General features: G+C 46.4%; 1 protein-coding gene across 1 annotated transcript in view; it reads left to right on the forward strand.

The window, feature by feature from the left end:
• The first annotated feature begins 920 nt into the window (after positions 1-920).
• The window catches only part of PIK3R5 (phosphoinositide-3-kinase regulatory subunit 5), a 107406-nt gene continuing 98532 nt past the window's right edge, over positions 921-9794 (forward strand). Inside the window, exon 1 of the mRNA XM_089661667.1 lies at positions 921-1057. The gene's annotated coding sequence lies outside the window, so the exon portion shown is untranslated. The remainder of the gene's footprint in view (positions 1058-9794) is intronic.

Below are 9794 nucleotides of genomic sequence, written 5' to 3' on the forward strand. Positions count from 1 at the left end.
CTTTGTGCAAGTGCAAAATCTGATGCTGGTTTGAAGCCAAAAATGGTAGTCACCAGGGGCGGACTGACCATTTGGGAACTCGGGCACTGCCCAAGGGCCCGGGGTCAGTAGGGGGCCCCACGAGATGCCCCTGGTACCTTTCTTAGGCTTTTTTGAGTGTAGTTCGAGTGTGGGCGAGGACACAGGGGCCCCATGATCCCTTATTGCCCAGGGGCCCCATGAGTTGTCAGTCCGCCCCTGGTAGTCACACCAAAATGTTGATTCTATTTAAATGTTTCTTCTGTTTTCTTACTTTGCGTTTTGTAAATTGATAAAAAATAAAGAATTAAAATTACATATTTTAAAAGGCATTCTTACTTTACAGCATTTCTTCGCACCTGCCTAAAAACCTTTGCACAGTACTGTATGTCGAATTTGCTCTACTCTGAACAGGGGCGGACTGACAACTCATGGGGACCCCGGACAATAGGGGATCATGGGGCCCCTGTGTCCACGCCCACACTCAAACCACACCCAAAAAAGCCTATGAAAAGGTACCAGGGGCATCTCATGGGGCCCCTTACTGACCCCAGGCCCTCAGGTAGTGCTTGAGTGTTCAAATGGTCAGTCCGCCCCTGACTCTGACCGTATCTGCTGATCATGTACAGTGCAGCTCACAGCAGCCTCGGGACAGAGGTAACCCTGAGACTTCTGCTTTTTTTTTTTTATGTACTCAGAAAACATTAGGCATTAAGGATCATACAGGGATTTCCAATGTCAGAGGTATGAGATCATTTCATAATAAATCATGAAAGTCCAGGCAGTGTGTGACTGCAGTAGTGCGGGCTGATGTTCCGTGTGTCGTGGAGGATGCCCTTCCTCTATGGGAGGATGTGAAATGCTCAGCGTCCCCTCCCTTGTGTCACTTATGTGACAGAATGTGTCATTGCCAAGACAGCAGCTGCCTTCTGTGAGATGTGTGTCCCGGCTCAGAGGAGGACCAGCCGCCTGTAAGAACCCCCCCCAGATTCCTGCCTCCTGCAGGTGATGGGAGAACAGCAGTGACAACACGTGGAAGGTAAGGAGCGACGGGGCCACAAAACCTTACTCCTCGATGTATCGCTAGTAGAGGCTTGTACTTTATCAGCCACCAATGAATGCAGAGAGTTTCGAGCTCGCAGTGAATTTCTACCATAGGTTTGTTATGGTTCTCATTCACACCTAAAAAATATCAAAAAATCTTTTTTTTTTTACTTTTCTAGTTTCTTTATAGCAGATTTATACAGAAGGACTCTATAGGCAGCTTGTGTTGTTCGGAATATCTTGCAATTGCCAATTTAGGGACAGATTGGAATAAAAATATATTAACATACAATGTACCGCCCAAGCCTTGAGATCTTGTGTGTGTGCAACTCTAGTCTACTGCTGATAATGAGATCTGCCAGCACAGTACATTCAGGGTTAGAAATGGCAAAATATAACTCCCCAGCCCCCTTCCTTAACATTACATAGTAGAGGATCGTTCGGTTGTACCGCCCAAGCCTTGAGATCTTGTGTGTGTGCAGCTCTAGTCTACTGCTGATAATGAGATCTGCCAGCACAGTACATTCAGCATTAGAAATGGCAAAATATAACTCCCCAGCCCCCTTCCTTAACATTACATAGAAGAGGATCATTCGGTTGTACCGCCCAAGCCTTGAGATCTTTGCAACTCTAGTCTACTGCTGATAATGAGATCTGCCAGCACAGTACATTCAGGGTTATCAATGGCAAAATATAACTCCCCAGCCCCCTTCCTTAACATTACATAGAAGAGGATCGTTCGGTTGTACCGCCCAAGCCTTGAGATCTTGTGTGTGCGCAACTCTAGTCTACTGCTGATAATGAGATCTGCCAGCACAGTACATGCAGGGTTAGAAATGGCAAAATATAACTCCCCAGCCCCCTTCCTTAACATTACATAGAAGAGGATCGTTCGGTAAGATGTCATTTTGGAATTTTCAGAAAAAAAACAATAAAAGATAGAAGTAGCATTTTTTTTTAAATTTTGGTATGTGAAAGGATATTAAATATAAAGTAGGTGTTATCACCACCAGGGAAATGCCACGAGGGGTGGAGATGGCGTGCAGATGCTGAAGGGAAGGGGGGGGGCACGTGCCACGCTGACGCGTTTCATCATGCCTACTTCCAGGTCTATTACAGAGCTCTGAAGAAGTCCCGGAAGTAGGCGGGATGAAACGCGTCAATGTGGCGCATGCCCCCCCCCCCTTCCCGCCATCTCCACACCTTATGACATTTTCCTGGACTTTCACCATTTGAACACCCAGACGTGGGTTGTGTCCATCATACATGATCGGCAGCCACCTTTGGAGTGAAGCAGGAATCCCTGTAGTACTTGGATATCCCATCGACACCTTAGCCCAGGCCTTTCTTCACAGGACCCTGGTGGTCCCATCACACTGAGTACTGGTGACCCGGTGTTGCTACCTTAGTCATATCAGCTGCACAGGCTGGACTGGTTCCGCACGTTGATGTCGCCAATATAGTCCTCCATTTGATGATATTACACTGGCCGGCTATTGTTCACTTCAGCACTTGGATTCCACGTCAAGAGTCACTTCCACCTATAGTGATTGCAGTGTCTGCCTGGCTACCAGCCCATCCATTCCAGCAGGTTGCCTACATGCCGTACCTCCCTCGCTGTGTGGATTGTTCCCAGCTGAATACACTTTAATCATTGCCTTCTCTCCATCTGGCTCGGGCCACTTTTAGAGGACACACGTGTCACCACATATCTACTGGACTTGAGGCTATAGCCCTTCATATTGATCACTTGGTGGACTGATGCCTCGTCTATTGGTCTTTGCCTAGCAGGTTTCATTAATAGTGTGTTCTATCGCAGGGGCAGACTGACAACTCATGGGGCCCCTGGTCAATAGGGGAGCATGGGGCCCCTGTGTCCTTGCCCACACTCAAAGCACACCCAACAAAGCCTATAAAAAAGGTACCAGGGGCATTTCATGGGGCCCCCTACTGACCCCGGGCAGTGCCTGAGTGCGCAAATGGTCAGTCCACTCCTGTTCTATCAGCATTTCAGGCCGGACGTCCATGTAGAACTGTATATTATATAGACTGCATCTTATGTGTTATTATTGTCCAGGAGCCCTTGGTGTGCAGGTGGATTTGGTGTCCATCCAGTGGGTGCTGGAGGGTCAGGGGAGTCAGTGGGCTGGTGTATCACCCTCAACTCCTCTCTCTCCCTTTGGGAGGGGGTTGATAGAGCGGGTGGGTTTTCCAACTGGGGGGTGCTTTGTGGGTATAGGGGGGAATCACCATCGGGGTAGTTTGGACCCATTGAACACCTGTTCCATCTTTGTTGTCCCACATGAAGGGTTCCCCTTGTCCTAGTGATGTTGGGTTAGGGTCCTAGTGATGTTGGGTTAGGGTCCTAGTGATGTTGGGTTAGGGTCCTAGTGATGTTGGGTTAGGGTCCTAGTGATGTTGGGTTAGGGTCCTAGTGATGTTGGGTTGCTCGTCATATCTCCGATGTTATGTTTTGTGCTTGTCCAATAATAAATTCTTTTGAGGTTAGCCTATAGGTGTGCGGCCTTTTTTCTTTGTTTTTTGATGTCCGATGGGTACCCTGATAAAAGGGGGTACTCTGATATAAGGGGGGATGTGATGGGGACTCTGATGTAAGGGGTATGTCTGGTGGGTACCCATAAGGGGGGGATGGGATATGATGGGGTCTCTGATGTATGGAGGGCCCTGATGTGGATCATGACGTAATGGGGACTCTGCTAGAGACCGTGATGTAAGGGTTTGATGGGTACCCTGATAAAAGGGGGTACTCTGATGTAAGGGGGGGATGTGATGGGGACTCTGATGTAAGGAGGGCTCTGATGTGGATCCTGATGTCACGGGGACTCTGCTAGAGACCCTGATGTAAGGGGTATGTCTGATGGGGACCCTGATGTAAAGGAGGAAATGTGACGGGGACACTGATGTAATGGGGTGTCTGATGGATACCCTGATGTAAGGAGGGCTCTGATGGGTACCCTGATGTAAGGGGGTGTCTGATGGGTACCCTGATGTAAGGAGGGCTCTGATGGGTACCCTGATGTAAGGGGGTGTCTGATGGGTACCCTGATGTAAGGGGGTGTCTGATGGGTACCCTGATGTAAGGGGGGCTCTGATGGATACCCTGATGTAAGGAGGGCTCTGATGGATACCCTGATGTAAGGAGGGCTTTGATGGGTAACCTGATGTACGGGGGTGTCTGATGGATACCCTGATGTAAGAGGGGAATCTGATGGGGACCCTGATTTAAGAGGGGAATCTGATGGGATCCATGACGTAAGGGGGAATCTGATGGGGTCCATGACGTAAGGGGGAATCTGATGGGGTCCATGACGTAAGGGGGAATCTGATGGGGTCCATGACAAAAGGGGGAATCTGATGGGGTTCATGATGTAAAGGGGAATCTGATGGGGTCCATGACATAAGGGGGACTCTGATGGGGACCCTGATGTTAGGAGGCATCTAATGGGGACCCTGATATAAAAGGGGCTCTGATGGGGACCCTGATGTTAGGAGGCATCTAATGGGGACCCTGATATAAAAGGGGCTCTGATGGGGACCCTGAGGTATAAGAGGACTGGTTTTGGCGACCCCTGTTGTAGATCTTCACGCCGAACTAAATGTGCTGGACTTCATCCATAATTTTAATGGTAGAACAAACAGTAAGAAAGTCAATCCGGCTGCAGTAAACTGAATTCTGATTGGCTGCCGTGTGTATGGCTTTATGCATCATCATCGTTCTTTGCGTCGGCTTGCTGCATGAGCTTCATTGAACCAGCATTTGTCTAACATGGCGGACTCTGACCCAACCATCTGAATGTTGCAGCTGAAACCGAGACTCGTCAGACCAGGCAACTATTTCCAATCTGCTATTGTCCAATTGTGGTGAGCCTGAGCAAATTATATCCTCCTTTTCCTGTTCTCAGCTGACAGGAGTGGCTACCTGTGTGGTCTTCTGCTCCTGTAGCCAATCTGCTTCAAGGTTTGCCATGTTGTGCGTTCAGAGATGGTATTCCGCATACCTTGGTTGTTATGATTGGTTATTTGAGTTACTGTTGCCTGTCATCTCAAACCAGTCTGCCCATTCTCCTCTGACCTCAACAAGGCATTTTTGATACCACACAGTTGTATCTGGATATTTTCGGACCATTTTCTGTAAATGCTAGAGATGGTTGCATGTGAAAATTCCAGTAGATCAGCAGTTTTTGAAATACTAAGACCAGCCCATCTGGCACCGACAACCATGCAACATTCAAAGTCACTTAAATCCCCTTTCTCCCCCATTCTGATGGTTGGTTTGAATTTCTGCAAGTTGTCTTCACCGCATCTAGATGCCTAAATGCATTGAGTTGCTGCCATGTGATTGGCCGATTAGCAATTTGTGTTACCAACCAATTGAACAGGTCAGTGAGTGTGTGTGTGTGTGTGTATATATATATATATATATATATATATATATATATATATTTTTTTTTTAAGTTCTTTAAAAGGGAATGTACAGGGGTGGGCAACTGTGGCCCTCCAGCTGTTGGTGAACTACAAGTCCCATCATGCCTCTACCCTTGGGAGTGATGCTTGTAACTGTCAGTTTTGCAATGCCTCATGGGACTTGTAGTTCTACAACAGCTGGAGGGCCACAATTGCCCACCCCTGATATAGTACAATCATATACATCATTATAGTCAGGAGCAAAAATAAAAAACAAATTAAATATATCTTACACATGTACATTTTTAGCCAGAAATGATAGCTCCCACCTCCCTTTCTCATGTCTATCAGGCTACGATTATCTGGCTTTGCTGAAAACAAACCTCAGATCTCAATGGTGCAAGTTGAAAGTAAAACAAACAGCTAATGAATCATAGGGCCACAGTGCTCCCTAGAAGGTTCCAATTACAGAGAGAGAGTCTGAAAGCAATCAGCTGCTGCTCTGCTCCTTCACATAGAGCTCTGTGGATTCCATCTCATTGGCAAACTCTAGAATAAATCTTTATTCGTAGAACAAAGATTGTATAATAGAAAAAAAAGGAAACATCAGCTTAAGCTCAAATAGACAAAATTAAAGTATATCTAAAGCCAAATTTTTATTTGTTTTAGTTTTAGAAAAAGCAGAGTGTGTTTATGTTTTTGTTTTTTATTTTGGGCTGTGTGTACAAATGGGGATACATTACCTTCACTTCCTGTCCAATAGACAAATATGAAGAAAGAGGAAATCCCTTTTTAGACATTTGTCACTGGAGAACAGTTTCCCTCACTTTCTACTCTGGTGGTAATGGTCACCAGAACAAAAAAAAAAAAAAAAAAAAGAGGGTGGATCTCCCCAATAGGAAGACAGAACCTGATGGGGTCCAACTCTTCCTTATTCAATTTGAAACTGAAAAAATGTTTGGCTTTAGTTGTCATGAGACTGAAACATCATGAAAGGAAGAGAAAAACGCTGCAGGTTTGGAAAGAAGAAAAGGGTTACTAGTGGTCAGATTATATGCCACCTCCAGCAGAAAACCAGTCTAACAATACAATCTTCAGTACAATCCTTCATGTAACCTGTGACAACCGCAGTCCTTATTTCCCCTTCTGCAATGTCCAGTAAGTGTTCCCGAAATCTATTCTTCTGTAAACTACCTTCCTGCAACCCTATGGGGTTGACTCACCAAACCAATTGGACCTTTCCATTACAAAGATCGAAATGCATTCTCATATTTTGGGATCCCTGCTAAAAGAGAGTAATCCCCGATATTGCTTCTTATTTCTCTCTCGTAGCCCATCGATGTCACACATTTGTACAGCCTCTCTCATCTTTTAAGCATGGAGGAACCCTGCAATATAACCATTTCTCAGGGAAATTCTGTTGATAATTACTACAACTACAGATCATGGAGCATTAGATGGGATGGTAAGCTGAGATACCAGGATAGATAAGAGAGTAAGGCAGTAAAAATTGCATTGTTGCCTTCCATAGTGCTCAGTGGAGAGGAGTCCTATTGCATTGATGGCCTGTGTAGAAATGTCCCTTACATTAGTGGTCAGTGGGAAGAATGTCCCTTACATTGGTGGTCAGTGGGAAGAATGTCCCTTACATTGGAGGTCAGTGGGAAGAATGTCCCTTACATTGGAGGTCAGTGGGAAGAATGTCCCTTACATTGGTGGTCAGTGGGAAGAATGCCCCTTACATTGGTGGTCAGTGGGAAGAATGTCCCTTACATTGGTGATCAGTGGGAAGAATGTCCCTTACATTGGAGGTCAGTGGGAAGAATGTCCCTTACATTGGGGGTCAGTGGGAAGAATGTCCCTTACATTGGTGATCAGTGGGAAGAATGCCCCTTACATTGGGGGTCAGTGGGAAGAATGTCCCTTACATTGGTGATCAGTGGGAAGAATGTCCCTTACATTGGTGATCAGTGGGAAGAATGCCCCTTACATTGGTGATCAGTGGGAAGAATGCCCCTTACATTGGGGGTCAGTGGGAAGAATGTCCCTCACATTGGGGGTCAGTGGGAAGAATGTACCTTACATTGGGGGTCAGTGTGAAGAATGTCCCTTACATTGGGGGTCAGTGTGAAGAATGTCCCTTACATTGGGGGTCAGTGGGAAGAATATCCCTTACATTGGGGGTCAGTGGGAAGAATGTCCCTTACATTGGGGGTCAGTGTGAAGAATGTCCCTTACATTGTTGGTCAGTGGGAAGAATGTCCCTTATATTGGTGATCAATGGGAAGAATGTCCCTTACGTTGGTGATCAGTGGGAAGAATGTCCCTTACATTGGTGATCAGTGGGAAGAATGTCCCTCACATTGGGGGTCAGTGGGAAGAATGCCCCTCACGTTGGTGGTCACTGGGAAGAATGTCCCTTAGATTGGGGGTCAGTGTGAAGAATGTCCCTTACATTGGTGATCAGTGGGAAGAATGTCCCTTATATTGGTGATCAGCGAGAAGAATGTCCCTTACATTGGTGATCAGTGGGAAGAATGTCCCTTATATTGGTGATCAGCGAGAAGAATGTCCCTTACATTGGTGATCAGTGAGAAGAATGTCCCTCACATTGGGGGTCAGTGGGAAGTATGCCCCTCACGTTGGTGGTCACTGGGAAGAATGTCCCTTACATTGGTGGCCAGTGGGAAGAATGTTCCTTACATTGGTGATCAGTGGGAAGAATGTCCCTTACATTGGTGGTCAGTGGGAAGAATGTTCCTTACATTGGTGATCAGTGGGAAGAATGTCCCTTACATTGGTGGTCAGTGGGAAGAATGTTCCTTACATTGGTGATCAGTGGGAAGAATGTCCCTTACGTTGGTGGCCAGTGGGAAGAATGTTCCTTACGTTGGTGATCAGTGGGAAGAATGTCCCTTACATTGGTGGTCAGCGGGAAGAATGTCCCTCACATTGGGGGTCAGTGGGAAGAATGCCCCTTACATTTGTGGTCAGTGGGAAGAATGCCCCTTACATTGGTGTTCAGTGGGAAGAATGTCCCTTACATTGGTGGTCAGTGGGAAGAATGCCCCTTACATTGGGGGTCAGTGGGAAGAATGTCCCTTACATTGGAGGTCAGTGGGAAGAATGCCCCTTACATTGGTGGTCAGCGGGAAGAATGTCCCTTACATTGGTGGTCAGCGGGAAGAATGCCCCTTACATTGGTGGTCAGTGGGAAGAATGCCCCTTACATTGGTGGTCAGTGGGAAGAATGTCCCTTACATTGGTGGTCAGTGGGAAGAATGTCCCTTACATTGGTGATCAGTGGGAAGAATGTCCCTTACATTGGTGATCAGTGGGAAGAATGTCCCTTACATTGGTGGTCAGTGGGAAGAATGTTCCTTGCATTGGGGGTCAGTGAGAAGAATGCCCCCTTGCAGACAACATAGCTAAAGGAGATATCTGGTATCAGTGGTTAAATATCCAAGAGACAGAAATTGATCATTGCAAGGAACTCCTAGCTACCTCTTGTTTTGGATGGAATGCAGAAGGGTTAGAACCACTGTTGGGTTTTTAATTGCGGTGTCCATGCTGAAGAAATTTATCCTCTTGATTTATACTGGTGATCATCTAAAATTTACCAGTTGTCACGTATTGGAGGAGAGGAGAAATCTTGCAATGGGGATGCCTGTTTTGGTGATTTTCCCTCAGTGTGGAGGGATTGCCTCTCATTTCCTGCTGTGTCTCCGGGACGGGAAGTAGACAGAAATCTTCAGGATAAAGCATAAAAAAAAAAGAAAGAAACCACCAGGACCATATATTCCCCCCCACCCCCAAAATTTGATGTAGGCTTTTGAGTCATGTGACCAGTTGGAGAAGCTCAGGCAGGCATGGGTTAGCACCATCAGTTTCATAGCCGTAGCCGTGACAATTTGGTCAGTGAAAGATGAATTTGGATTGGCTGGTGAAAGTCACTGCACACTGAATAGTCCCCCAGAAGATGTATAGGATAACAGGACACATATGGCGTGGCGTGGCGTGCTGCCGTGTGGCAGGAAGCGTGGTGCAGTGGTTAACATGTTGACAACCAAATTACAGCTGCGGATATCATCTGAGGATGAAGTGTGCGTGTAATACAGAACTCGGTGTGTCGAAAGATCTGTTTACAAAGTACAAGGATGGGACCTCTACATTACAGAGCGCTCTGCCTTCTCCTAAGATGGGGAATTCCCGAATCCTCCTCTGCCAATGGGCTATGTGGTTTGCATCCACAATTTATCTGTATATAAGAGGGGCTCCTATTACAGCTGATTTCTCTACTAAGTTAG

This window comes from Staurois parvus, unplaced genomic scaffold (assembly GCF_062004578.1).
Source record: "Staurois parvus isolate SC_StPar_1 unplaced genomic scaffold, SC_StPar_1.0 ptg001364l, whole genome shotgun sequence".
Lineage (NCBI taxonomy): Eukaryota > Metazoa > Chordata > Amphibia > Anura > Ranidae > Staurois > Staurois parvus.